The sequence below is a fragment of the Anomalospiza imberbis genome, chromosome 3 (genome assembly GCF_031753505.1).
Source record: "Anomalospiza imberbis isolate Cuckoo-Finch-1a 21T00152 chromosome 3, ASM3175350v1, whole genome shotgun sequence".
Lineage (NCBI taxonomy): Eukaryota > Metazoa > Chordata > Aves > Passeriformes > Viduidae > Anomalospiza > Anomalospiza imberbis.
This window is the reverse complement of record NC_089683.1, coordinates 10,557,487-10,585,475: the sequence shown is the minus strand read 5'-3', so window position 1 is coordinate 10,585,475 and position 27,989 is coordinate 10,557,487. Positions and strand designations below refer to the sequence as shown.

Here is a 27,989-nt window from a genome sequence, read left to right as displayed (position 1 = left end):
AGCTAGGAACGACCTAGCTTAGAGCAGACCCCTCTGGAGGGCAGCACAGGGGCTGCTGAGAAAACAGCCAGCACCTGATCCCTCCCTGCCAGGCAGCAGACACAGTGCAGACCCTGGGTTTGCAGTGTCCCTGGGAGCAGGTGAGCAGGGCTGTGACACATTTCAGCAGCTCCAAAGCTGGGCACAACATTGGCAGTGCAGTGACAGTGCGGGGCTGTGCCTCTCACCAGGGCCACGTTCCAGGCTCCAGCAGGGGAGATGCAGGTGGAGGCACAAGTATCTGAGGGACTCAGAGGGCTGCACTATCCATCTGAGGGTGAACCAACATGCTCAGCAGTTTGCCAGTATCACTAACTGTGGATTGACAAATATGTAGGCCGGTCTGAAAGTTTTTTTTTGCCCCGCACCTTTTTCCTGGATGTGATTTTGGCAGCTAGCTCCCTGGTAATCGTATCTCTTAGTCACTGTCTGTCACTATGAAGCCAGTGTTCTTTCACACTGTAATTGCATCCCATATGTAAAGTTACTCCTGAGAGCTGCCTTTGATAATTGCTTTTTCTTCTTCACACCGGGTGAACATTAAAGTGAAACAATAGACTGTCAGGGTTCCTTTCTGACACACTCCATGGATGTGCTCCAGTTGGCCATTCACAGTATATTTACCCACCCAGCTCAGCTCCAAGGTAAGCACCTACACTCACTGCTGGAATGGTGACAGGCTTTATTTACTTTTGCTGTAATGGAGTGAATTCTGCCACAAAAACGACCTTTGTTAACAGTGGGGGTGTGCATGGGACAAAGATTGACAGTGCAGAGGTGGACTGTGGACAACAGGAATCTGCTACAGGAATCACGATACAGCAGCAAAAAGTATCATCTATAAAATCACTTTAACTGCATGCTAAAAACAGTAATGCCTCCATACACAATTTGTTAAGAACCTTATGCAATGTGTCCAGCTCTGGAATTTGCATTTTAAAGCAAACCAAAAGTTGGAAAGGTTCTAGAAAATACATCTTCTATCAAGAAATGTAAAGAGTTCAATCAGTTTAGGCCCTCAAAGAAACGGAATTTTGAAAGCTTCTGGAGTCGTGATATGAGACACCCCTTAACTGTATCAGAGAAAGGCCCTAGAAGATCGATTGGCTGCAAAGTAGAGAAATGTAAACTGAAAATAGAACACAAATTCCTTACAGTGAGAGAGTAATTAATCACTGGAACGTACTACCCAAGGAAGTGGTAAATTCATCATCAGTTGAAGACTTTAAATTCAGATTGGATGTTTAAGTGACATGTTCTACTAGTCCAACAGCAAGTTAACAACCACAGTATCATTCATTTGTCTGCGTGTAAAATAATTCCAGTTCCTTACACTGCAAAAATCTTGCCTGCAATTAGGGTGGCACATGTCACAGAGTAGGTCAGAGACACTGGGACAGTGGTCCCTTTCAGCTTCAAATCTCATTTATCTGTCAGCATTTAAATTGGTTTTTTGGTCAAACCCCTAACTTGGCTGTTACATATCGTGTACCTTTAATATGTTACAGTTATGCTGAAAGCAAGCTTTGCAGGTAAAGAGAAATTATTAAAAAAAAAAAAGAAAAAAAGCCATATGTACAACCAATAGAGTTAATTTGCAACAACAATTCAAGCTCTGGAATGTCTTACCTTCTCAGTTCCAGCTATTCAGTCTCAGCACTTGAGTAATTAATTATAGGAAGTTTTTGCTTATTTTATTTTTTAAACCTATGAATCATTTGTTGGTGAATTCATAAATCTCACTGCTTCAGAGAATAGAATATAAAGGTTTCTGTACTTTGTTAATCAGAGAGACCCAAAAGGCTTTACAGATTAAATTTAGCTTTCCCTGGTTGACTGAGTGCATTGCCATAAATGGATATTTTCAATCTGTGTAGCTGCAGTCCCTATTGACCACACCAGAAGAAAGTATTTTATAATGGAAGAGATGGTGGGTAGCATTATTAGGTAAATCAGATAAGATAAATCAGATTAATAAGTTAACTCAGATCTCTGGCAGCCCATGACTGAGTTTTGGTATGTCAGAAATGTAGGAACCTGAACATCCATGGGTCAATGCAATGAGAAAAGTCCAAAGGAAGTTTTTGAGGAGAGAGGACAGAAGGTTGTGAGCCACTACAAATGTCCAAGGAAAAAAGGATATTATGAAGCAGCTGCCTATTAAAGAGAAACAAATCCATGAAGTGTTGGTAACTCTTCATATGGATAAAGGTGAATTGAATTCTGAACAATGAAAGAGTGCTGGATTAGGAACTGCAGGTCATGACCGGTTTCTATTTATTTCATGTAGACAAACACAGTACAGGCCAAAGAGCAAAAAATATTTGGGTATTTCCAAACAGTTATATTCTGACACTGGGAAAACACAAGAGAAATGCGGTAATAGGAAAAATGTGGACAAAAAATTATGAAAGACAGTGGAGAGTTCTTCAAGAACTTGTTAGATGACCAGGCTGCACCTGGTCAATGGGAAAAGACAGCCGTACCTCAAAGCTTGCCTCAATTCAGTGAGGTACTGAATGCTTGGAATTTCAGAGGTTTTATTCAAGAAATAAGACATCAAACACAAACCAAACCATTGAGATTAGCTTTTGTAAATGGCAGAAGGTGTGTAAAATGGGCAAAAGAGCCTAAAGGAAAACATCATGGTTGGCAAAACAAGTTGAAAAAAAAAATTAAATATAATCATAAAAGACTTGCCTAAAGAAATCACTGCTCACTTGTTGCTTATTTTTACTAAATCCCAGAATACCAAACAAGTCTGAAAGCACAAGATGAATGATCACCTTGTGCAAACATTTGAGAGCAGCAAACTACCTACCAGAGTTACATTACTGAATATCCTGACATCAACCTCAAACAAAAGAATAAAAAATGCACATATGGAATTTAACTGATAAAGGAGAACAATATAATGAATACCAGACAACATGAAATGGGTTATGGAAAATAGTGTTACTTAAACAAACTTGAGTTCATTCTCTAAGAAGTTTGTTTTTTTTTTTTTTGATAAATTTAACTGTGTAGATGTAATAAAATTTTATGGGGTGTTTGACTTGGTACCACACAATATTCTGATATAAAAATCAGGAGTATATAGTGCTAAGAAACTGTATACAAAATATATTGAAAATTACCTAACTGATATAAGCCAAAGTGTTTGAAAATAATGTGGCAAATAGGGCTGTTTCTAGGAGGGTCACAAAATGATGGTTATAAATATGAGATCTACACCATATTATCCTCAAGTATTTGAAAGGAAATTTAAAATTGCAGCTGATATTTTTAATGGATGATTTTAAAACAGTGAATGGCAGACAAAAGTGGGAAGAGGACAAGCAGAGTGAACTGTAGTGCCCAGTAACCTGGGTCTACTAAAAAAAGGGCTTTCCAAAAATTTATACGTGCAAGGAGAAAAAGAATGGGCTGTTCCTATAAAACAGAAAGGTTCTTTGGATAGCAGCAGTTCTGCAATGGATTTTAAAGCTCTAATGGGCCACGTTGAGGTCTTGGCCTCAAGCAAAAAGTGCTGCTGCAGCCCTGAAAACCTGTTACGGTGCTGTTATCTAAGATTAAATTCCTCCTGTACCTTTGGTGGGGCAAAAGCCACCACACTGAATAAAATTTTGACATTTTTAAAGAACATTGTTTTGCTCTTTTCCCCACTCCTCACACACCCAGCAAGCACAGGCAGAGACTGAAGAACTCTACTGCATATATACCACCACCACATTATTAATGATTATTAAAATTTTGGTAATTTCATGGTCATATACCACAATTTTATGAAAATAAAGTAACGGATCGCTCTGGGGATCCTTAACCTATCTGAATACACACAGAAAATTATTTTCTATAGCCAAAAGAAAACAGATTTTCAGTTAAGTCTTTGAGCAATTTTAGATAGATCTAGCAATAAAAGAAACAACACATGAAGAAGGTGAACCACTCTTGAAAGGAAAGTGAAGGAGCTTTGCTCTTCTATCAGTGATTCAGCCAAATGTGACTTCTGGGCTCAGAAAGGGGTTAACTGAGTTATATGTAAGGAGGCCAAACCAGATGATCTCACGGTCCCTACTGACTTTAAACACTATGGAAAAGGACTTTGCGATTGGAATGAGATGTTCTCAGATGGGCAATCCCAAATTGAGGCATTAAAAACACATCACTGCAGAGGTTCTATTAAGCACATGAAAAGCTGTTGAATTTAAACTTTTGTAACTTCAAAATTACTGATCCAAATTTCTTAGATTTTTGTCAGTTTCTTTTATATTCCCTTTGAGGCAGGATTATTCCTCGCCTATCTATAAAATACCTCATGTTGAAGCTACTTGGAATTTTCTTTTCTCACTGTGGAAAATTCTGACTTTTCATAGGGAAAAGGAAAAATAATATTTTTAAAAAAATCTATTTTCAGCCAAAATGCTATTTTTCAGGGGAAACTTTTTCCCAAGAGTGATCATTTCTTCACCAAAATAAATTACTCTGTCAAAAGGAAAACCTTCATCCAAAAACAATTTTTATGGAAAATTTTCAACCTACCATATCTACAATATTGGTGGTGCTATAAATAAACAGATCAAAAACACATTCATTGTTATCAGCAACATGCCAGATAAAATAAATGAGTCCTTCACTTTACCCTGAAACTTATTAAATTTGGCCTTTGTGGGATGGCTTTAAAAAAAATAAAGATTATCTCTGGTTTGTATTCTGTAGCTATGAAATTGGACTACCTTTTTATTTCCTGTCTGTCCACAGGATGATCAACATTTGAATTTTAGCTTAATTTATAAACAAAACTAAATGTGATTTGTTTCCTCCGTGAGAAAAAGCTAAATATAATCTAAGTGTGCAGATCTCAGCTGTGTATCTCACCACTATTGATGGAGCAGAGTGTTTCCTGGGGAGCAGGAAGATTTGATGTATCCCATGCCACGGAGATGACCACACAACTCGGTGCCAGCCATGGGCACTGACTTCAAATGCATTCACTGGGTCAGGATATAGGAAATATACTGCAGGGGGAATGTATCTACAATCATCTGCAGTGTGGAAAGAACTGGACCAAATTCCTCCACGCCAGTTTCCTACTTTGATTTCTAATTATCTTTCTTTGGCTAATTTTTGTCAGAATTCATGTTATTTCCTCTATGGTTAGTCTTCCACTTCAGTCACTGCTAAGGAATAATATTTTTATTCTGCAGATTATCTGGTGACAGTACAGTACATTTCCAGATCAGAATGTTTATAATAATAATTTTAGTCCTGCTAAACAATACAGGTTGCCTCATGACCTTAAGCAAAGGTCATGTAACAAAAGAAACAAAAAGCTTTTTGACTGATGAGTGGGAAGAATTTTCCAGGACAGGATCTCCTTAAGTTCACATATTTTAGCTGTGCAAGTGAAAAAGAAAAGCACATAGGTCACATGTAGCACAGTGCAGTGCACACAATTGTCACCTGTTAGAACTCACTTGGCCACCATCCCTCTAAACCAGTCTGGATCCCACTGGTTTTGTTCCTACAGGACAAAAGTCAGTGCAGTCTAAGAGTCACTGTTCCAGGCTCCAAAAAAAAAAAATTACAAGATAAAATAATGAAAATCACATGTAGAGATCTCTAAGAGCACATGCAAGAAGATAAAGTGTGGTTTAAGTTCTTCTTAGATAAGCCTGGCACAAAAAAAGAAGAAATTGGGCTTTGCCACTCCTTTAAGTAAAAGTAATAAGGAGGCTGGTGGACACCCAGCTCTTTTCTAAGATTAATCATACCAGGGCATAATTTGTCATTCAGTGACATGTCATGTCTGGACATTAAAAAGAAACCTCTATATGTCTAGGAGAAAACAGGCCTGGGCCAAGGATTTTTGGGGTCCAGTGTGAAGAGCTGGAGGACTTTCTCCAGAGGTGACTTCATCCTGCTGATGAAGGTCATGGCTCCTGTGATGCATGAAGGCAGGCAAGCTCCAAAGGACTCTGGGACAACTGTGCTCTCTGAAGAGGTGACCCTGGGCTCTGTCCTCTTCTTTCTTACCCTCCTTCTTTAGTTTTTCTTACACTATTTCCAAATCTCTCCTACCTTCTAGCTGCCCATTGCAGGGATCCTTCAGCCTACAGATCACTGATGTTTCTGACCAGGTTCTTTTTGGCAGCACTGGCTTTAAGCATTAGCTACCCACAGCTGCAGAGATACACACAGCATGCCCTGAAGGCGCACCCCACATCCCACACAAAAAACAATCCACCCCTGAAAGGGAAAAGAAAAAGTTTTGAAGAAGCAGAGAAAAAATGGAGGGAAAAGTACAAGGGGTGAAACCTTGGTCCTTTCATAGTGGGAGCCTTGCTACTAGTTGCAGCTCTTTCCTGAGCTAGGCTTTGTCCTTTTGAGGACATGGCTGCCCACAGACAAGTGCTGAAGACTGCAGAAAACTTGGTCATATTGGTCATCCCAAATGATTTTCCTGGTGGCAATTCATGAACTTCATGAAGGATGAGATCCTGAGCACACAGATGTCAGTATCCATGAACTCCAAACAGTGCACAGGACAGTGGAAAGTGACATGGGAGGGAAAACAGTGTATAGCAATAAGTAACTGAAGTATTTAACGCCACGGGATGGCAAAAAAAGGAGCCACAATGCAGCAATGCACCTGGCGAATCTCACTCCTTACACACTGGCTATAGGCCCAGCACAGTCCCCTGAAATTCAGACTGCCATTGTAAATTCGGGGAAGAAGGCAATCCCAGTCACCAGCCATGAGAGTTTGGCAGCTAGGACAGAAACCTCAGTGGTACCACTGATGTCAGCCTGAAGGCTTGGAGAGGTGCTTTCAAACCAACCCACATCTGTCCTTCACAAGCAGCTTTCACCAGCAGCCCAGACTCTCTGAAACAACACTTTTCTTGGCTTCTGTCAGAGATTTATTTGCCTCAAGAAACCTCAAGGTTATCCTCAAGGATAAAGTCAAAATTTTCTCTGCAGTTACTCCCTGCCAGTTTATGTTCAGTACAAATTGCAGACCTCAAAATTCTGGATGAATCCAAAGAGGCAAAGTCAAAGAAAGAGGGGGGAAAAAATGTTCTGGCAACCATCCAGTCACCAATGGAACTGGAGGAAACCCTATCATATGAATCATTTAAAAATAAGATCAGTCTGGACACAGCCCAGGAAAATGTACCGTGGGGAACAGGCTTGTATTGGCGGGGGAATGAACAGGATGAGTAATCCCGCAGGTCTCTTCCATCTCTGGTTTTTGAGGGCCCAGTCCTCAAGGGACCTCGCAGGTTGGGCTCCCGCCATGCCCGACTGCTTCAAAGAGCACCAAGAAGCACTAAGATAAAGCGAGGATCACGTTATCACAGATTAGCAAGCACCTTTGTAAAGGTCTTCCAGGAAATAAGACCTGGTCTAAAAAGTCAGAGTGGTTTCAAAAACACTTGATGAAGGGTAAATGAGAAAGCATCTCTTCTTTGACCAGACAGAGGCTCAGGGCTCAAAACCCCTATCTGATACTGTGCCTGTTTGGGGCTGGAATTTTAGTTCAATGTATCATTAGAGACAAGGCCCAGCTGTGAAGCTTGGAGCTGGAGACAGTCTACTATGGTATCTGTTTACATCCAGAAATTTGGGTTGAGTCGTTATCTAGTCAGAAAACACTGGCAACCTGCCTCATCCTATTACAAAAAAAAAGCTTTGGATATTGCTAAGTCCAAACATCAATAAGACATCTTTTTGGGAGAAGGTGATGGAATAGAAAAAGACTCTGAACCTTCTTCCCAGTCACCACTTCAATAAACTGAAGTGATTGCTGTGATCAATATCAAAACCTTCTCTTCCCTGCTCATTTTCAACTCACTGCGTGTAAATTTGACTGGAGAGGTGAGAACAGGCTTTCATCTACCAAGGCCATGAAATGAGCTACAAGATGTGAGGTTTGTGTCTGCTTCTAGTCATCACTCACTTTCCCTCCCAGCTCCTTAACTTTTCTTTGCAGTGGCTCTAAAGGAAGCACTAGTGCCTACTTTTTGCAAAACACTTTTGAATTCTCAGCTAATTGGTGATTTCTCAGCATGGAGTGCTAGCACTGCTAACGAAGAGGAAGGAGAGGAACTGTGGAGGGTGGTGCAAGTAGGTAATGAGACAAAACGAGTAAAGGGATATTTTAGGCTGGAAATCAGGAAAAAATTAACAGTGAAGCCCATTAGACTGTGGAATAGGCTCCCAGAGGGAAATTCTGGCAGCCCCACTACTTGAGTCATTTCAAATAAGACTGGACAAACCACTAGAAAATACACTGTAGAGAACAGCCCTGGGCTGACCTTCGGGGAGCAGAGAGAAGGAAGGGGGGGAAGTGGACTGTGTGACCTAACAGGTCTTTTCCATCCCTAATTTCTATGAATCTGTTACTGGCTAGTGAGAAAATGTGATGTAAGGGCAGCCTGCAGTGATTGGCAGACTAAATGAAGGTCAAGAGTAATTTTTTGGATGCCTTGAGCATAGTGCGTGTCCCAAGCACTGACCACACTCACTCGGCATGTTTAGCCACCTGGCAGCTCTGCTATAGCCAACCCAAATAGTTCATATAAAATTGAAGCGAAACAGCAAACAACCATCATTCTCAGAAATGTTCACTTTTCCTGGGATTTCTTTTTCTCTCATTTCCTTTTTTTTTTTTTTTTTTTGTTTTTTCCAGACAAACCAAAAACAAGTGATTGAGTTGAGGTACTTGCTGAGTGAACTCAGCCTGGTCAAGGCTGACTGGTGTCTGGTGGAACCACTGTTGGAAACAAATATATGTTTATAAGAGGAAAGTCTACCTGCTGTACTTGGATACCAGTTCAGGCTAGTCCTGGGGCTGCAGACTGCTTCTCAAACTTGATAGGCCATCATAAACTTGGGCTAGAAATCCTGCTTGTCCCCCCACAGACAGACATGCTTCATCCTAGGCTATCCATGTTCCCTTTTCAGTGCCTTTTTTTCAGAAATGGAAATAAAGCTGCACCTGGAAAGTCCTGAGTAGATGTCATTCCCCTACACTGCCAAAAACTGTTTCCCGTGATTACCAGTGCTCTCTTGTTCCTGTGCACAAAGTCATATTCACTGACCCATAAATGCCAGCTTTGTGTGTTTTGCTGGTGCGTTTGGATTGCCATTCCTAATCTTGCCTTGGCCTCTTCCAGTTTTGTCTGCTGGAAGGAGGCAGAAAGAGTCTTGGGCTTAGCTAAGGTAAGAGAGCACTCTAACTGGCAAAGGATCTTGGTAAAGCACTGGAGAGGAAAGATGGGAACTAAAAACATGGGCAGGAGGAGGTGGGGAAAGTGGAATTGGCCAATAGAATTAAAGGAGGTATGACTAACTGGGGTAAGCAGAGAGGAGAGAGGAGATAATTGCCAATGGAAGGAGGATTTGGTGAAGCGAAAAAGCCAGAGGTGCAGAGTTAATACACAAGTGGTCACACACACAATTGGAATGCAGCTCTTCAGCTTGGGAGAATTTTCATGCCTTTGCTCTGGAAGGTTGCCCAAATTTCATGCCAGCTTTTGTTAAGGCACTTTTATGGCCTCCAAGCAGTAAAATCTCACTGTACTGGAAGCACTCAGGGTGGGACCTGAGGTACCTGTGTCGTCCCTGTGTGCAGCCAGCCCGGCAGGTCCTTGGCCGATGCTGGAGATATTCTGTGGAGAGTCAGACCTCAGGGGGAGGCAGCAGCTCCAAGCTCTTGCTGCACAATCGAAGGACAACCAGGAGTGTGCTTTCTGATCTATTCCCCATCAAAAGCAAACACCACAGCTGGCTCCACATCACCCAGGGAAGGTGATATCCCTTTCCATGGTCCTCAAGTACAGACAGGGCAATGAAGTTGCCCCTTTGACCATATGCCATAGGATGCTTCCCTCTGCCAGTTTACTTTTCAGTCCCAAGAAAAGGAAAGCAGGGAACAGGGCAGATTTACTTTCCTCTTTTGCTCTACCTAGCAAAGAATCCACAGGTTTATTTTTCTTACCTGTGGTTTTATTTGTCAGTCCAAGTACATCAAATCAAACATAGATTTTGGTCTGGATGGATCTTGAAGGCAAAATGATACTTTCTTTCATTTTGTAGATCAGAAGAAGTTAAGCAAGGGCTGTAATTACAGTGGTATAAGCAGTGGTATAAGTGATGTGGGAAGAGAGATCAGATGATGACCGTCAAAATTAATTATGTGCAACATGATCAATTGACCAGAGGCTGCTATAGGAAAAAATGAGCCAATATGCACTGCAACCTGCACAAAATAGAAAGCATACTCTGCAAATCTTGGGGGGTGGGTTGTGGGGAGGGGGAGGAAGAAGCTGTATTTTCTTATCATTGATGCATTCCTCAGAAGGACACATAAAGGTACAGTATGTCAGAGTCTTGTCCACCACCTGGTTTTCACTATTTGCTTGTCAGAGAGGAGCCAAAACAACTGACTTCCATATGAAGACATGACCTAAAGTTCATTTAGTCATTGCTTAAAATTAAAAATGTCAGGTTGTATTCATGCTGCTAGTCTGGAAAAATAAAAGACCTTTCAGAATCCCAGGGACAGAGGATTAAGATTCCCCTTTTGGTGTGGGCCTGTCTTTTATGTTTATGCCTCTGAAGTGCATAGGGAGGGAGAAGGGAGAAGTCTACAACCACACCAACAGTTTTCAAGTTTTTGTGACTAGGAGATCTTTCCCAGCAGAGATCCCATGGTTCTCATTTAGGAAATGAGATACTTAATGTCTGACCTGTTGGAATCTGCAGAGAGGAGGCTGAAACCCAAATGCTCTACAGTGGGGAAAACCAGGACCTATCTCTTCACCAAACTACACTTTCAGGGTAACAACATTCCAATACTGGGGTCAGGTTTTTTGCTATTCCCTAGCTTTATCTTCTTTTTGTCAGATAACGTCAACATCTTCGGCCCATAACTCAGAAAGCAGCTAACACCTGCTTTCACACCAGACGTGGTTGCACATCCAAACTTGGGGCTCCAGGGAGCTCATTTGGCACCAGTCTTGGCCCTGTATTAACTTTCCATGTAGTGTCATCCTGATCACATCAACTCAAGATACCCCTCCACAGAAGCAAGGATATGATTTCTCCTTTTGCCCATATCTCTGCCACTACAGATGCTACCAGCACCTGTAATAAACTTCTCCACACAGAGAACCCTCCCCTGGACCAAGGCTTCTCAAAAAAGGCTTTCACTGGAGAACACCTCAGGTCTTCTCACACACCTGCTGTTTGCTGCTCTTGAGCAGTTTCCAGGCAAGAATCAAATTAGGATTCTGTCAGGCCAAGAGGAGGATATAAGAGCAGACATGAATCCCCTGTCTGCCCAAGATGTAATGAACAATTCAGTTTTAAATTTATTGAATATCAAAAAGGTAGAGGAAGAGGACACTGAGCTGTTTCCCATGGTGTTCTCTCTCTACCTGAAGACAAGGCTTATAGATATTTTGATAGCAAAACTCCCCTTTTTCCTTTTCAGTCAACAAAATGTAAGTATCTTGCTCATCAGTGAGCTATGCTGGAGCAGACTGTTTTGCATTTGGTAATGAATTGCATACCATCTTTAGATAGAGATCTTTTGGACTCGTTTTTGGCATCTCTGAGGAAATATGCTCTCCACCTGCTCTCTGTCCAGTGCAAACACCATTCCCACAGCATGTTTCACTGCTGCAGACAGATCCTGCCACCTAGTGCATCCAGATGTGTACTAGCCCCACAGCACACCTGGAACAGCTGCCTGGACCCCCATTCCTCACCAGCGATGACCAGATTTCTCCATAACACTCCTTTCCTTCAGTCACTGAAATAAAAACACTGCCACCAGAAGCAGTTTTCTGAGAGATTGACCTAGGCAAATATTCTCCCAGGACCTGGATCAGTTCTCAAAAAAGCCATTTTGATTTTCATTTCCATTTAGAAAATGGAAATGCCATTTCTGTATTTCTCTGATAGAAACAGGGAGGAGCAAAAGAAGAGACCTAATCACAATCTGCAGCTTCCTTATGAGGAGAAGTGGAGGATTAGGCACTGTAGTGATAGTGACAGGACTTAGGGAATGGCCTGAAGTTGTGTCAGGGGAGTTTTAGGCTGAATATTATAATAAGATTCTTTAGCCAGAGGGTCGTTGGGAGCTGGAACAAGGTACCCATGAAGTCGTCACAGCACCAAGCCTGACAGAGCTCAAGAAGAATTTGGACAACCCTCTCAGGCACGTGGTGGTTCTTGAGGTTGTCCTTTGGAGGCCCAAGAGATGGATTCAATGATTCTTGTGGGTCTTTCCCAACTCAGAATATTCTATAATTCTGTGATAATAAACTAGGTAAGCAGACACAGGAGCATTCTATTTTGTTCTGCCCTACTTCTTAGGTTATATCCCTTTTCTCTGGCTCACTCAGGCCAGCATCCAGCCAGGCACAATATTGTCTGGTTTTATGGTCTCTTTTTGCCCCCTTATTCTGTGGGGTTTCCTCTATGTCATGAAATGAACAGTGTTTCAGAAAGTCCTCAGTGCACTAAGTTTGCTTCCAGTCATAGGTTAAGTAGTGTGGCCACTGAAAAAGGAGAGAGTACACAGCCCAAGACTGGATTAGAGGTTGTCAGGAAAACAAAATGGGACTTAGGCATCCATGTGTGGCCTGAGTCCTCTCCATAAGACTGAGCTATTCCATAAGACTGAGCTACTCACCATGTGTGTGCTATGCAAAACACACTGTCTCCCTCTGACAAAGCAGATCTGGGCACTGTCAGAGAGGGAATAGCAAACTGGACACAAAAGATATAGTATTTGACAAATTCTGTTTATTGAAGGAAAATTCTGCTTTCATTTTGCAGGAAGAGTTTATAAATCTTCAGTTCAGGTTTGGAAGTCTTAACTCTTCCACACTTTCCTCCTCACAGAGCCAATGGTACTGTATTCTGACATGACAACCACTAGCTTTTTGCACTCTGCACTGAACAAATATCCACTTCTTTCCTCATCTCTCATCTCTGGAAGGAAGGTATTTGTTTTCCTCCACAGTAGCAATATTATGTATTGCTTCAATCCTTCATTAGCTGCCTAATCCAATTCATGTCAGCTTCTTCTCTTTTCTTCTGCCCTGTGTTTCTAACCTTGCACCTAGAGAAAAGTTGTCTTTGCTATCATTTTTTTCAAACTGTTGACCAGCCTTGCAAAATTTGCACTTCTCTTCTGCTCTGTTTCTTTTTCTCCCATGCTTCTGATGGTAAATAGTTTCAAACCAGTGAAGAGGTGTATGGTTTTTGCATTACTCATTGAAATTACTTACCAAGAGCCTTGGTAGACTCTCCACCACTTGTGTGGTTTTTATATAAGATCAGAGCCAAATCACAGCAGCAGGTGAGAGGGGCTGAGCCCAGAGCAGTGGGAAGGGAGATCCACAAGCTGCCTTCTCGTGCAGTGCCAGAAAAGAGGTGGAGGACCCCTCTGAGCCACAGTACATCTGGATGACAAGGTAATGCAGGGCACAGGTGGAGTGGGAAGCAGTTCATGGTGCATCCTGCTACTCCTTGCAGCAGAAAGGACTGTTCCCCAGCTGTACCCCCCTCAAGACTCTTTCTTGCCTGTAGCCCTCTTCCCATCCATTTGTGTTAGTCCCCTGACGCAGGGTAGGACAAATAGGAGCGGCACAAATCAGGAGATGTTTCTTGCCTCAGGGGGTCAGCTGGGGCTCAGGCTGTGGGGCTCACTCTTCTCTGAAGTATAGGAAGTGTCTGAAGTGTCTCCTCTGTAAATCCACAGGGGAAAGGGTTTGATCAGGTGAGGATCCCTGCTTCAAATGACAGTTCCCTCAAACTACCCATGTCTCTCAAATCCCTCCAGTCATACCTCTCTCAACAGTTTCATCACTTCCATTCCCTCTCTGGAATCCATGACTTTTCTTCTCCATCTCCAGCCTGTAAAGCTTCAATTTTAAACTACCTGGCCCTGTGACCTCCTCCTGAAACACACACCTTCCAAAAAATAAACTTAATCACCTCCATATCTTCTCTGCAGTTGTCGGTGATATTTCCTGTTTGACACTCGTGGTCTCTGAAAGCTTGCTAATCTCACACTTGCCTACTGGAGTCCTCCTGACCGATCCCAGCATTCTCATCCCCATCTCCTGAAATCCCCTGGCCCCTTCTAGCCCTTCTACTCTCAAACCCGTCCTGCTGCTGCCCTGAAAAGAAATTTTTGCCTTCACTGCCAAAAAGCCTTCAGCCATCTCTGATTACAATGGAAAACTTTCTTCAAGTACTCTCTATCCCAGCTGCAGGAAATCCTGAGGGGGCTATTCAGTGACCTCCATAATGAAATAGGTCAGATTAGATAACCACAATAAGCTTTCCTAGCCCTAAAGGCCTCCTGCAAAACAAATTGCATGATCTAGCACATAAGAACATGGATTAATAAGGACATTCAGGGAGGACAAAACGCGTGTTCCTAAAGCCTTTGAAACTCCAGATGCCTTGAGCAGTCTCAACCTATAGATCTCAAGAAGGAGGAAAACAAGTGTAAGTGCAAAGGAGCAATATATGTAGCCACAATAATACCAGCATTACACCCGTAATTTGTTTTGTATTATTAGACAAGTTACACAGACATCCCGTATTCCCCAGTTTGAACTAGCAAAATGCCAATGGTCAAGGAAAAAAAAACATAAAAGTTTGTTTTTGTAGGAATAATGTGATGACACATTTTCAGCAATATATACTATATTGTCAAGCCCTCATTAGACAAGCCAAATATTTTTGTGTAATTTCTGCAATAAAATATGAAAGCAGCAACATTCAGACAGAGAGGCTGGCTTTTGTTAGAGTGGGGCTCCAAGAATAACAGCTTGTGAATTACCAACACCATTGTTTGGGGGGAAAAAGTTGCTTGATATTAACAAATTCATTAAGCCCAAACAGACGTGCCTGTTAAAGCAGCCATTAGTCTCAATCTTTATGGATTTGTGTCCCAAACACCAAACATACCAAATAACACCAATCATGGGTACTGTGTTGGGGCACAAATATGCTTTCCAGCAGATGTTAACGATGATTTATGACTCACATTTCTCCCGTGTACTATGGCACTCGTACAACTCATTTGTGCTACGTGCTTGCAAGAGTCATTTCACCCACCCACAATGCCAGGGAAATGCAATTTTCTCTACGGATCAAAGGGAGCGAGGCTTGGAGCTGTTACAGAAGCAGCGCACAGGTGTCTGGAGCAGGGCGTGAGGAGCACACTCCTCTCCTAAGGCCCACCTCACCAAAGGGGCTCCGAGCCTCTCTGGAATCCATTCCCTGATCTTCCATCCCAAGTTATCATCCCAGTGGGCAACTGACCTGCAGCCCATGTCAATGTTACCCTTTTCAGAGAGGGACCATGCATGGGGACAGGGCATGAGCCCCGACCTAAGTGCAGTCCAGGGCTTCAGAACATGGCAAACCCTTTTTCTTTCTCCAGTAGAAACTGCCAAAAGGATTTAGGAAGATGGATGACAATTCGCCCAGGAGAAATTTGGCCACGACACTGGTGTAAACGTTCCAACCCCTCTGATAAACTTCATATGAAATTACAGCTTTAGGTATGCAGCAATGGTGTCTGACTAACAAAGTTTATTTATTTGCTGCTTGATCTGATTTTTTTTTTTTAATCTGAAAGACGGTTTCTCCTCATCTCCATTTCGTATCTTTGAGAGATCTGATCCAGGATAACAGGAGGAAAAATTGGTTTCCACAGAATTATCAAGAAAAATTACAGTAAGGCATGTGGGAATCTGTATTTGAAGTACCCACATTGCTGAACATCCATTTTCCTTGTTATCTCCTCCTTTTCCAAAGGAAATGGTTCAGCCTTCCACCTCAGCTGAAACTCCCATTTGCACAGCAACTTCTCATTTATACTGTGTAAGGCTATCACGTAAGACATTCAGATTTGGATCTGGAAGGTCACAAACTTTGGTGAACATCAAAATATGACACCATTGTGATGGAAATTCTCTTTCCATTCCTTAAAAAACTATAGGAACATTAACAGATACAGAGACATTGAAAAATAAAAGTTTTTACAGAAGCAGCAAGCCCTTTTAGACTCAGGCTAGCCTAAGTTTAGCCCAGTTCACCAAGAAATCATTCCTAAATGTCACATAAATCAATTTTAGACAAGGATTATGATAATGTTCAACTTCTTACCTGTCCACACATGTTTCATTTGTCTCCAAAATGACACTTCATTGTCAAAAATAGGTCTCGTGAGTACTCTAGAGATGTGCAATTTGCATCAGTTAATTGACATCCTACAACACCATTTATGGAGCAGTGTCATCTGGAAAACGTTTCTTCCCTGCAGTAGTTTACAGCCCCTATAGAAGAAAAATGTTAAATTTGGAGTGATGGAGACTTTCAAGTAAGAAAGAAACTCAAGGTTCACTTTAATCCCTAGGTCCCTAGGAAACTCAGCTGCCAAGTATCTGTCCTACCCAACAAAGAAAGCCAAAGAAGCTCTACTCCTACATGTCTTTTACCAGTCAAACAGAGCTAAGCTTTAGCTGGATTAAAGCAAAACTGCACAAATCACCAGAGACACATTATCAAACAAACCCTTAGACAGCATGGAGACTACCATGGCAGGATCAGATAGGAAAGACAAATCAGAGTATTAGGCTTTTGTGTAACCAAAGAGTAGTATGAAGTAGCAGCAAATCATCTGTGTTATTCCTCTACTCTCCTCAGGGAATGCCCAGTGAATCCAAATCCACTTCTGCAGATCTTTCAAACAACCCATGGAAAGCCTGCTTCCTCTTTGCATTGTCACTAGTAACAAAACCTGACCCCAGAGACCCCAAGCAGCCTGTGGCAACCACATAAAGGACACAATTTTCTGTCATGTTAAGCCTGCTCTGTACCAATACTGATCAACAACCTTTGTGATGTGCCTGTCACCTGCATACAGATCCTAGTGCCCAGAAGAAGTCAGTGCTGTATTGACAACTTCTGTTGCCACTGTCAAAAAAAATTACATGGGACCAAAAACCAAAACAGAGTAGCCACCAATTAAAACCCAAACTATTTTGTCAAGAAATGCTCTGTTTCCATTGAGAATGGAAAGACAAGTAGATAATAAGCCACAGGCCCTTGTTCTGTGAAACATTATACTGGTGAACACAGGAAAATATTCTCATTGGAAGGCAAGCACTGCCCCTCTATTGCACTTGTCTGTGTTCATCGAAGCTTGCAGCACACAGGATGCTTGCTTTAGCTTGCCTCGCTAACATAAACTCCTGCAAAATAACAGTTATATTCACAGCAGAAAACAAATGAGCAATTTAGGTGACTTTGTTATTTGAGAGGATTGAAGACAATATTCTAAAACTTCTCAAGGGCATACAAGCTGTAGCCCTGAGCTGAAACAGCCCCCAAAAATTTGATTATTTGGAAGTGTGGGTAGAGTTTGTGGTTTGTTTTCCACTTTGCTGAATCTCTCCATTTACTCACTCTCTCTTCTTGCAGTCCCACGTGTAGTGGCTGAGTTCTGGCACCCTGTCCAAGCCTCCCCATCCTGGGAATACCGACCCCATTGGTTCTGGAATCAAAATGACCACACGGCACTTATAACATTTCCAGACAGACATAAATACACAGATTAGTCTTTTCTGCATTTTTCCTCATAAAAACAACAGCAGCTTCGAAGCTCATTGGCACAAGCACTGAGATTAAGTATTGCAACCTGCTATTGTTGGCAGGCTTGCTCTGGCTTCTTCTGCTTTCCCCACCTCCTTGTAATCCTCTCTCCTCTTGGAGAGTAGTTAAACGCTATGTCCATTCATGTCACCACGGAGTAGTTTTGGCAGATGCATGCCTCAAGGCTGGGATGTTTTTACGAGAACCGTTTTCATATTTCACTGTTTGCCTGGCTGATCCTTTATCTGTTCTAACAGTTATACAACTAAACATACTGAACCTTCTGTCAGATGATTACATATTCCATGTTGAATTGCAGGATATGGAAATCCTGCCAAACACAGTCCTGATCTAACTCTGTCAACTTCAGTGCATGGCTAAGAATTAATTCAGACCTTAAACTCCTTTACACTGGTCTTTGAGAATAAATAGAAGCAAATCATCAGTAACATGTCTTCCGTTTTGTGCAGCTATGCCTTTCTAGGCCCAAAGGCTTCTGTGGATGCCTTTTAGCTGTGAGTGATGAGCTTGTATACACCATCCCTCTGCTCAGAGGTGTGTATTGAGGGGGTCAGAATCCCACAGTCTAAAGCTGAAATCATTTTGGTCTAGAAACAATGGATGCCAGGCTCCTAATGAAAAAGAAAAGATGGCAGCAGATGGAGCCCTTCCCTTCACTCCTTGCTGTTGACCCAGCAGAGCCAGGAGGAAGGTGGGGGTGAGGGAGGGGGGAGCAGAGAGGAGCTCATTTTCCTTTTCCACCCGGCAGCACCTTCCCAGTGCCACCAGCTCTGGCTGCACAGCTCCCAGCGGGCTCTGGCTGCAAACACCTTGCTGCTGCTGGTAGAAAAATTCAGGGGATTTTCCAGGTTGTGTTTAAATATCCCCAAGACCACAAAGTGTTTGGGGTTTTTTTATGAGGAAGATCTCATTCCTTTTTGAACTCATGATTCCCCAGAGAACTGCTTCAGGTGGAAAAAGCTGATCTTATCTATTCCTCTATCATTCAGCTATTGCTACTGAATCAAACCATTAATACAGCCTGAGGCTCTGCTGTGCACCTGCTCAGAAATGAAGCAGACAACAGATGATCGTAGCAAGAGTTCAGGAAGGGATTTTGTCCACAGGAGAATCCTAAGAGAGAATGGACACATGGAAAAAAGGAAAAGCAAATGTACTGTTCATGCTTTAAAAATAGCTATCAAAGTGTTCTATAACTTAGATTTCAAAGTTTTTCAAAGAGTCTCTGAGTCCTATTAATATTGCCACCTGGACACTTCCCAGACATTTTAGCTAGCTTGTTCATGCATTTATCTTATATTTTCAGTGCTGTTATTCTGATTCCAGCTGCCCACACACAACCATCATTCTTTTGTAATACAAGCAGAGAAGGGCTATTTATTTGTTAATTTTTTTGGTTTCTGTGTTTTGACAGGAGTGGCAACCTCATCCCCTACCAGTGTTAACACAACATAAATGAGGCTAAAGCAAAGGAAAACTCAGTCATTAAAAGGTTGAAAGGGAAGTTTTCAGAAAAAAAGTTTTTCAAAATATCTCAGAGAGCAGCTGAATAATCATCCTCAACATCTCTGGGTCATTCACACACTGAATTCCTGAAAAAAAGTCATGTCCTCTTAATATTAGCATTTCAGTTCCTCAGTCTCCAAAGCTAAGGGACCACAGAGCCATTCCTCTCCTCAAATCATGTTTCCCTGCATGACTTCTGTTCAGCCTCTCACTATCCCAGCTTCTCTGGACCCTAACAGCAAATTCTGCTCATGGCAGATTTAATGAGGACTGCATGTTGCTGGCTATTTAGTTGGCTGTAGCTATAATTAGGCAGCTGACAAAGACTGCCTGGTTGTGTGCTCTTTTTTTCTGTGATTACATATCATAGTTGGTCTATGTGCAAGACAAAAGATGATTTTTCTTCTTTGTCACTCCCCAAATTCCTCAAGGGAGTTGATAAGAGTACTGGCTGCTTTCTGCCACTTACCTCACTACTAGCAAGAGGACATTGTCATCATTTCTAAGCCAATAAGTGTGTTAAAGTGACATGTAGAGGAATTCAATCAGTCTCCTGCCTATGCCAGCACTTTTCCCTCTTTTTACAGAAATCATGGGGGTTTTGGGGTTGTTTTTTTGGATTTTTGGGGGTTTTTTTTGTTTGTTTGGTTGGTTGGTTGGTTTGTTTTTTGGTTTTTTTTTTTTTTGGGAGGGTGGGGAAATATAAACCAATATTTTAATCTTTAAATGCTATGCTTCTTGTTTCATTAAAATAGTTGGTTGAACTGCATCTCCCAGTGCACTGTGATGTCCTCACACAGCAAAGGGAAGCAGTGCAAGGTGGCAATTATGTGATTACATCAGGACAGAGAGATGGGGTCAGTCCATATGAGAAAGTGTGGACATAAAGATGGCCTGACATAGAATTTTCTAATAATATTTTTCACCTGAAATATTTCTTGGTTTTACTAAAATCTTTATATTTTTTCATGCAGAAGACTCAATCTTCCCATGAAATTAGAGCCTTTTAAGGAAAGACTCAATGAAAATGTTTTTAAACATGATGTGCTAGTAGAACATTTGTTAGTTTATTAAAATAAACACATTATCTTCAGTAATCACTCACAGTAAAAGCCTAGACTCAAAGTCAGGCCAGAACATATATTTTGAGTAAGAAGATGCCATTTCCAAGACACTTACTTTTCTAATCATACATCAGGACCCTACTAGCAACAATAAACTATCTGAAAAAGTGCATAGAGCCATTCTTCATCTCCAGTTCACTGAAATGAGCAAGCAGCGTATTATTACCAAGATAAATGGGTAAAAAAAATTCCTGAAAAATAAAGACCAATTAAAAAAAATCAAGGAAAGAATTTTGATTCCTAGTCTGTGAAATCTCTCAGTGAAGGCAATGGAAATTATACTTGAGTTAGGACAAGGTTTTTACCCTACCAAAAAAGGCCATAAACACAGAAGTCAGGTGACAGATATGGGCATTCCTCACAACCTGAGTTTGCTGTGGATAACACCACATCTCTCCAACCAGAACCTGTCCAGAAAAAGATGGAAGGACTTTGTCTCCCAAGAGAAGCAGAAACCTCCTGCAAGTTTCACACTCAAACATATAGAATGGAAACGTAGCTTCTCTGTGGACACTGGTCAGCAATGGCACTGCTAGCACTAGGTTTTATTTCATGTCATCAGAGAGGCAGTGCAGGAATGGAAGTAAAGCCTACAAGGCTGCAAGAAAAGCTCCAACATATCTATAGTGTGACCAACCCAGCTCCAGCTGCTACACATTTTCTATCAGGTTGTTTCTGGCAGGCAAACAGCAGAAAGCAACTTATTCATTTTAGCAGCTACCACCAATTTCTACCTTTCTTCCTCTGTCAAGAATGCCCTGGCTATTGCTTAGATAGCACACGAACAGCTTTCCCACAGTCTCTCCTGCTTCCTTGCACTGTTCCATAATTCAGCACAGCACCTTGTAACGCTCAGAAATTATACCCCAGGGTATCATTCCTATCACCTTCCCAGTCCCCCGCAACAGCTGCCCCCACTGCCTTTTGTGCAGACCCCCTCACAAGTCAAGCGGGTTGGTAAAAATAGTTCTCCCTGTCTGCCCCACTTCTGATTCATGGTCCACTTAGGTAACGTCTCTTTCAGCTACATGGAATGACTGGGGCCTCCTGGACCCCAGGGACATTACATCCTCATAAATAAGGAGATTTATTTACAGATATAAATCAAGACACAACGTTTAGAACATGCTACAGGGAAACAGTAAAATCCAAGGAGAAGGAAAGAAGAATAATCAAAAGTCGAGGATTCTGGCCAAATTCTTCCTAAAATAGCTCTTCCAAGACATAGTGAACATTGTATCAAACTCACACAGGATCTTTGCTTCTTCATGACTCATTTCACTTGAGCTGGAGAGTAACAATTTCCTCCCTAGCCACCGACTCACATGGCTAAGACTAGGCAGATAGAGCTCAACCTATTGGATTGATCAGGCCCCTCTTTAGGGTAAACGATGCCTTTCATCAAACGCTACCGTACATCAAGATCAGCATCCAGAAAATTGTGCTCTTTAACACACACTGACCCCCCTGCACACCCACACACACCCATGCACACCCAGCCCGGTGGTCAGGTCATCACCTGCTAGTGTTAACATGCACACAAGCAATTACAGAGCAGACATCTGTTCAGGATGTTGCTCACTGGATCAGCATCTTTGCACTGAGATGGCTGCAAGCCTTTGAAGCATTTATGATCTGACTCTTTGCTGTCTACTAGTGCAGGATGGTTTGTCTGTAAACCTCCCTTGTGCTGGCACAGCATTCACTGGTGTGAATTATCCTGGTTCTGGTTCAGAGCTAAAGCAATGATGCTAATGGGGAAAAGCCAGCCTCGTGCAGACAAGATGAATCCCACTTCTTTCAGTTGTCACTAAGTGGGAATTATGGAGTCCTGCCTGGAAGAAGGTTTTGCAGATTTTTCTATAAACAATAAATAAAGTGTCAGTATCATGTTCTGTTTGACAAGATAGGCACCATCTCAGAGAAATCAAATAATGATTTGGAAATTAAAAACAAAACACAGGTCCATTACAGGGTCTCATGTCAATTATATTAAAGTTTTTAAATGTTCCTCAGAATGAATGCCAAAGCAAAGTTTGAGTTTTCACTGTGAATTCTGAATACAGACTGACGAAACTCCCTCTGAGGGCATTGGTAATATCTTGAGATTGTCCTCGAAGGTAATTAAAAATTAAACTGGACAGTGGTTGCCAAGAGCTGGTAAATGCCCTTGCCAAGTCCCTGGTCTTCTGTCCTGGCATGTTGGTAGCAGAGGAGCACAACCCTGGCCATGACACTGCAGAGGTCATCGTGCCCCAACTTCTGTGGCTCTACACCATCACACAAGTGCCAAATCTTTCTGTGCCCATCAGGTAAAAAAAAAAAAAGCAAAAATATATTTGAAATACATGTGAGCTAGACATTATTCTGGACTTCGCCACACCTGACCTCAGGTGATCATGAATAACCCATGGGTATCTCGGGATCTTCATATGTTCAGCCTAATGGCCCCTTCTCTTGTGGGCTGAGAGCCAGGCAGAGCAGTGGGATTTTCAGGATGGGCTAAGCCACATGTTGAACTTGGACCCCTTCTCTGTACCACTGCCACTAAATGTTGCAAATAAAGGGAGACTTTTTGGGAGGAAGAGAGTATGAGAAAAAGCGAGAGAGAGAGAGAGAGAGAAAGCACTCTTATCTAATACAGACACAACAAATTTTAAGCCTGCACAGTTGTCTAATATTGCCCACACCAGGAGCTGGAGCCCACACACTGGAGCTGGACACAGCAGCAGCTGCACCTCTCTGCAGCACAGCCCCAGTGCCACAGCCACAGCACTTCAGTGCCAGGCAGGAGAGCAGCACACATGGCACCCACAGGGGAACCCACTCATCCCCACGCCACCATGGGGACCAGGCTGTTCCCAAGTTCTTGGAGGCATTGAGCCCACAATGGACAGTGCCATTAGGACTTGTGTTTGCTCCATGCTGAGGTGGAGGTGAAGTAGGGAGCCAGTGCCAGGACACCTAAGCCGGCTGCCACAGGGGACCTGGGCTCTTGCTCACATCCAATGCCTGTGCTATATTCTTGTCCTGAGCAGGTATTCCATGCCTCCTCTCCCTGGATATGGTACTATACTGTTATCCTGAGCAAGTATTCCATGCCTCCTCACCCTGGACATGGTGCAGCAGTGGCTGAGCTCACTGGGCTGCCATGGAGCTGGGAGCAGGGCGGGAGGAGGGAGGGATGGCCGACACTTCATTCAGTGATTGCAGCCCTCCTCCAAGGCTCAGACTTTGAAACAAGACATTGGCAGGACTGCTTAGAGAAATGATTTCATCTGTGTATGAATTAAGCCAAAGAACACAGTACTTGTCCCTTTGGTGTTTATTTTAAAATAATTATTACATGTTCCCTTTTCTTTCAGGAACATTAAACACAATGCTGCACATGATTTTGTTCAGGAGGGCTGCAGATGGCTGCGATGGGGGAAAGTCAGTGGCAAGTACTGACATATGCACTATGGCAAGTACTCAAAAATGAACTCCTCATTCCCTTCAGCCTGAGGAATGCTGAATTCTGATACCATTTGGGGGGAAATGATGATCAATAATAGCTAGCAGATTTATTTAGTTGTTGATTTTTCAAGTACTGGGCCACCAGTCCTGTTGTATTTCTACTCTTTAAATCGAGAGCAGACCTTTGCAACCAAGTGCCAGCATTTGGTAGCAGGAAAGGCTTTCCTCAAGCCGCTGTCCTCTGAAAAACATGCCGTGGTTTGAAAATGTGGTTGCAAAATGTGGACAATGTGCACAGGAGTTATTAATGTTTGCAAGAAAATGTGCTGCTTCATCTCCATTATGGTCATTAACCTCAGCTGTGGTTTTGCAAGCAAAGAATTCTGCACTAATTCTCAGAGCTGAAATTTGGATTTCAGAAGCAGAGACACATGTAGTTCCTATAATTCCTCTCCCAGCTATAACACGAACATATATGGACACTGGAAAAATACTTCCCTTTATCTTAATGGACCTAGTACACAGACTGCAGAAGGAATTTAAAACAGGGGTTTAATGTCAGATGTTTCATATGGCCCATATTTCTCACAGTGAAAAGGGAATATATTTTTTTAAATTTTTTTTTAAGGGAGACAATACGCTGTCCAGGAAAACAAAGCAAGCCAGCCAGCTCTATGACCATTTGACTGGGAGACAGCTCCAGAGTCATTCCAGTACTGGCAGTACAGCTAAGCCAGAGTTCTCCTATAAGCCAGATGACACACTTGGAAAAATATATTCCAGAGCTTGTTATCCAGCCCCTGCACCTGCCAAATTTGCCCATATGGGACCACAGGGGTTGGCTCAACCCAAGGAGGAAATAGATGGGAAAAGACAGAAGAGTATCAATATCTCAAAGCAGTGAGTATCATCAAGTTAGTGCTGAAGTTGCTACAAGTCAATTTCTGATGAAAGGTTGGTGATCTTTAGAAAGTCCAGTCCAATGAAGAGGGTGCTTTTAGATACATGCATGGGCAGATATTTAAAAGCCTAACATAAAAAATGTAAATCCAGCTTGGGATGCTCCATTTTCACACATGTATGAACACAATTGTTGTCAAATGTGGGTGGGCACAGGTGCTTTGTGGAATGCACAGCTTTGGTGGCACAGGGCCTCTCTGGGGCAATTGACCATTAAGAATTGACTCGCCAAGCACTGCTAGCATAACTCACCTTACAGTGGTGTGAACAGGCCACTGCAATCACCCCGAATTCCAAGCTGCTCCTGTCTGGGAGTTGTATCTCTGTGCTAGTGTAGCAGGGTGCCCAAATGAACTACAACTCTAGAAAGCAGAGAGCACTGCAATATTAGCAATATTAGCATGGCTGTATGGCTTCTACAGCCACAACCAAAGGGGCTGAGGGCTCTCAGAACCATGGAGATGTAACCAGGGAGGAATTTGCTTAGCACCTGCACAGGTCTGATTTTTCTTCCAGGAGAGTGAACTAAAGCAGAGTTGTCCTTGACTAAGTGCAACATACCTGAGTTTCAGTTCCAAATGGCCCCAGGCTGCTGGCTGCAGATGAGTCAAATCCTGAGCAGCACACAGATCAGCACTATATTTGTCATTGGGAAAAAGCATGGGAATTCCAGCATCAAAAGTACAAAAGCCAGCACTTGAACAGGAATAGCATCTCTTACATTGCCAGCTCAAGCCATCCAAAAGTTGCAGACAGGTTCCCATACTCATGAACTTGTCTTTAGCTAAAAATCACACCGCAATATATGATTTTAATAACACATTAGAGGTTGATTGCATTTGCTGTCTAGGGTTTTTTTTAACCACTGGGGTCTACTTCCAAACACTTCCACAACAGGAAGGCTCAGAATATATTATTTTATGCTATTTTTCAAATGAAAGCTGAGGTTCTTATGCAGTCATCTTAACTCCAGGAGCTGTGTTTTTTAAGGCACACACCAAATGTCAAGGGACTCACAATAAAATCTCAAGAATTGGCAAGAATGCCTTTGCTGGCTTTGGGGAATGAGCAGGTTGTTGTTGGAGCCACACATTAGAGGGAGACACACTCACATGTTCTTAACCAGTGAACTGTGCACCGAGGTATAATGGCAATTCGCCCAGCACTGACATACAGCAACAAGAACAGGATGCACAAAATTCCCAGGCCTCTTAAACTAATGGAGAAGCTTTGTTAGTTTCACTAACAAGGGAACCAATGACATAACCTGTCATAAACATGTTGGGACCATTATATGCACAGACATGAGATATATTTAAACTATAAAAACCAATTTAATAACCAAAAAGACAGCTGCGTAATCTGCACATTACACTCACAAAAAGGAAATAAAAGTAAAATGAACTGGAACATGTGTGTCTGGAGAGAAAGGGGGTGAGAAAGGCCTGAAGACCGCTCAGAGGAATCTAGGACCTGCTTTAGCAAGAAAGCACTGCTATCCTTCATTCTCTCTTGCTCTGTACAAACCCTATTTTTACAGGGGGTTTTGATTGTTTTTTTAAATAGAATTGCACATACACTAACAATGGGACAATTTTCACATATGGGGAGTAAGCTGGGAGGAGAACTTTGTCTCTTCTCCATTGATGGCATAAAACAAACATGTACTCATCTCAGTGTCGAAATTATATGGGTACCAACACTTGGGATCAAGACAAAGTCAAAGGAATACAGACCTTAATTTTCTTACATTGAAGTGCAAACACTGAGGCACAATATGGCAGAAAAAAGGACCTGCTCCTTCATCTATCTCTGCCTTTTTTCTTAAAGGCTTTGTAGATTTACGTGCAACAGGAAAACTGACTCAAACGTGTTTAACGAGGACTATGCTCACAACCTATTTGGGGTACGGAGGTTTTTATAAATCATATTACTTATGTTTTGCCATCTCTATGAAGGACAGGTTTAGCTCTATAATAACTCACTGAGGTTTTGTCAAGATCAATTTACATTTGTCAGATGCTCTGCAGTCTTCAAACAAAAGCCATAAAAAACAGAACTGCACTAGTATTTCATCTTTTTAAAGGTCATGATTTATGGACTATAGAATGGGAAGAAGAGGCAGTGGAGGGGTGTATTTTTCTCCCAGCTGCAAACACTGATCTTCTCCAGAGAAGAACCAATGTACAAAACTCAGCAACATGTATCCCTAATACCAAAATAGAGATTGAAAAACCCCTCAGAGGTGCCTAAATGTCTGTATCTAATTTATGGATAATTTACAATGGAAATAGATGATTTAAAAATGTATACAAATTGTATCCTTGCACATCAGAGCAGATAGATAGCTTAACTACAAAATAATGAACATGAAGTGTCTCTTGTGAGCTGCCAGGTAGACATTTTGATTGCCCAGATTTCGTTAAACTCAAACCAGAGAGAGCTCGGAGTCTTCCAAACATTGTTTAACTCTATCAAGTGTGTCGGTGCTCTACAGCCGATGACAATATATTTCACCAGAGTTGCCAAAAAATTGTTTAATTTTAAGCAATGCCTGTGTTGCATTACTTTTACAAGTTAAGCCAGTGTGTAGGGCACGATCAGCTTCACAGAAGACTAAAGCCATTGCCAATGTTTTCTTTACATCCATAAAAACAATTTCACACAAGCATTCCTTAACCAAGGAGAAAGACAACAAAAAACGACAATAGAACCCCTGTCATGTCCTTGTCTCTTCTAGCCTTCCAGTCAGTATTGCTTTTCCCAACTTTGCCAATCAGACTCCGGTGAGTGAAGAGTTATAGAGAATGTCTGTGCTGCCAAGAGCTATTTCCAGTGGACTTTGATCAAATGATGCTGTAATCCCTAATGGGAAGCATACTTCATTTATAAGGTATTCTTTGGTGTCATTCCCAAGGAGCAGGCATACGGGTTTTTGAGCAGCAAAGCTCTTTCCCTACAGAAAGTCTGTGTGAGGGCAGCACTGCCATGTCCAGTGCAGGTGTCCAGGCCTGCCCAGGCCAGTGGGATTTTGGTCTTAACCGTTGGTAAAGTCTGAAAAGGCCGAGGGGGTCAGAGGCAAGCTTTAGCTCTGGAATTCCCTCAGACACAGACCTTTACCCAGCAGCAGCGACGAGCTCACAGCAGTGTGCTCCGATTTTATCTTTTCCCGCGAGGAACACAACG

The 27,989-nt window shown here is 42.2% G+C and overlaps 1 long non-coding RNA gene across 2 annotated transcripts; it reads left to right on the top strand.

Moving 5' to 3' along the window:
• Positions 1-257: 257 nt before the first annotated feature.
• LOC137470255 (uncharacterized) lies at positions 258-26,273 on the top strand. Of its 2 annotated transcripts, none has more exons than XR_010996966.1 (3): positions 258-683; positions 23,753-23,854; positions 24,476-26,273. It is a non-coding gene; the product is annotated as an uncharacterized lncRNA (long non-coding RNA). The 2 variants fall into 2 exon arrangements; XR_010996965.1 differs by lacking the exon at positions 258-683 and adding an exon at positions 19,965-20,120.
• The last annotated feature ends 1,716 nt before the right edge of the window (positions 26,274-27,989 follow it).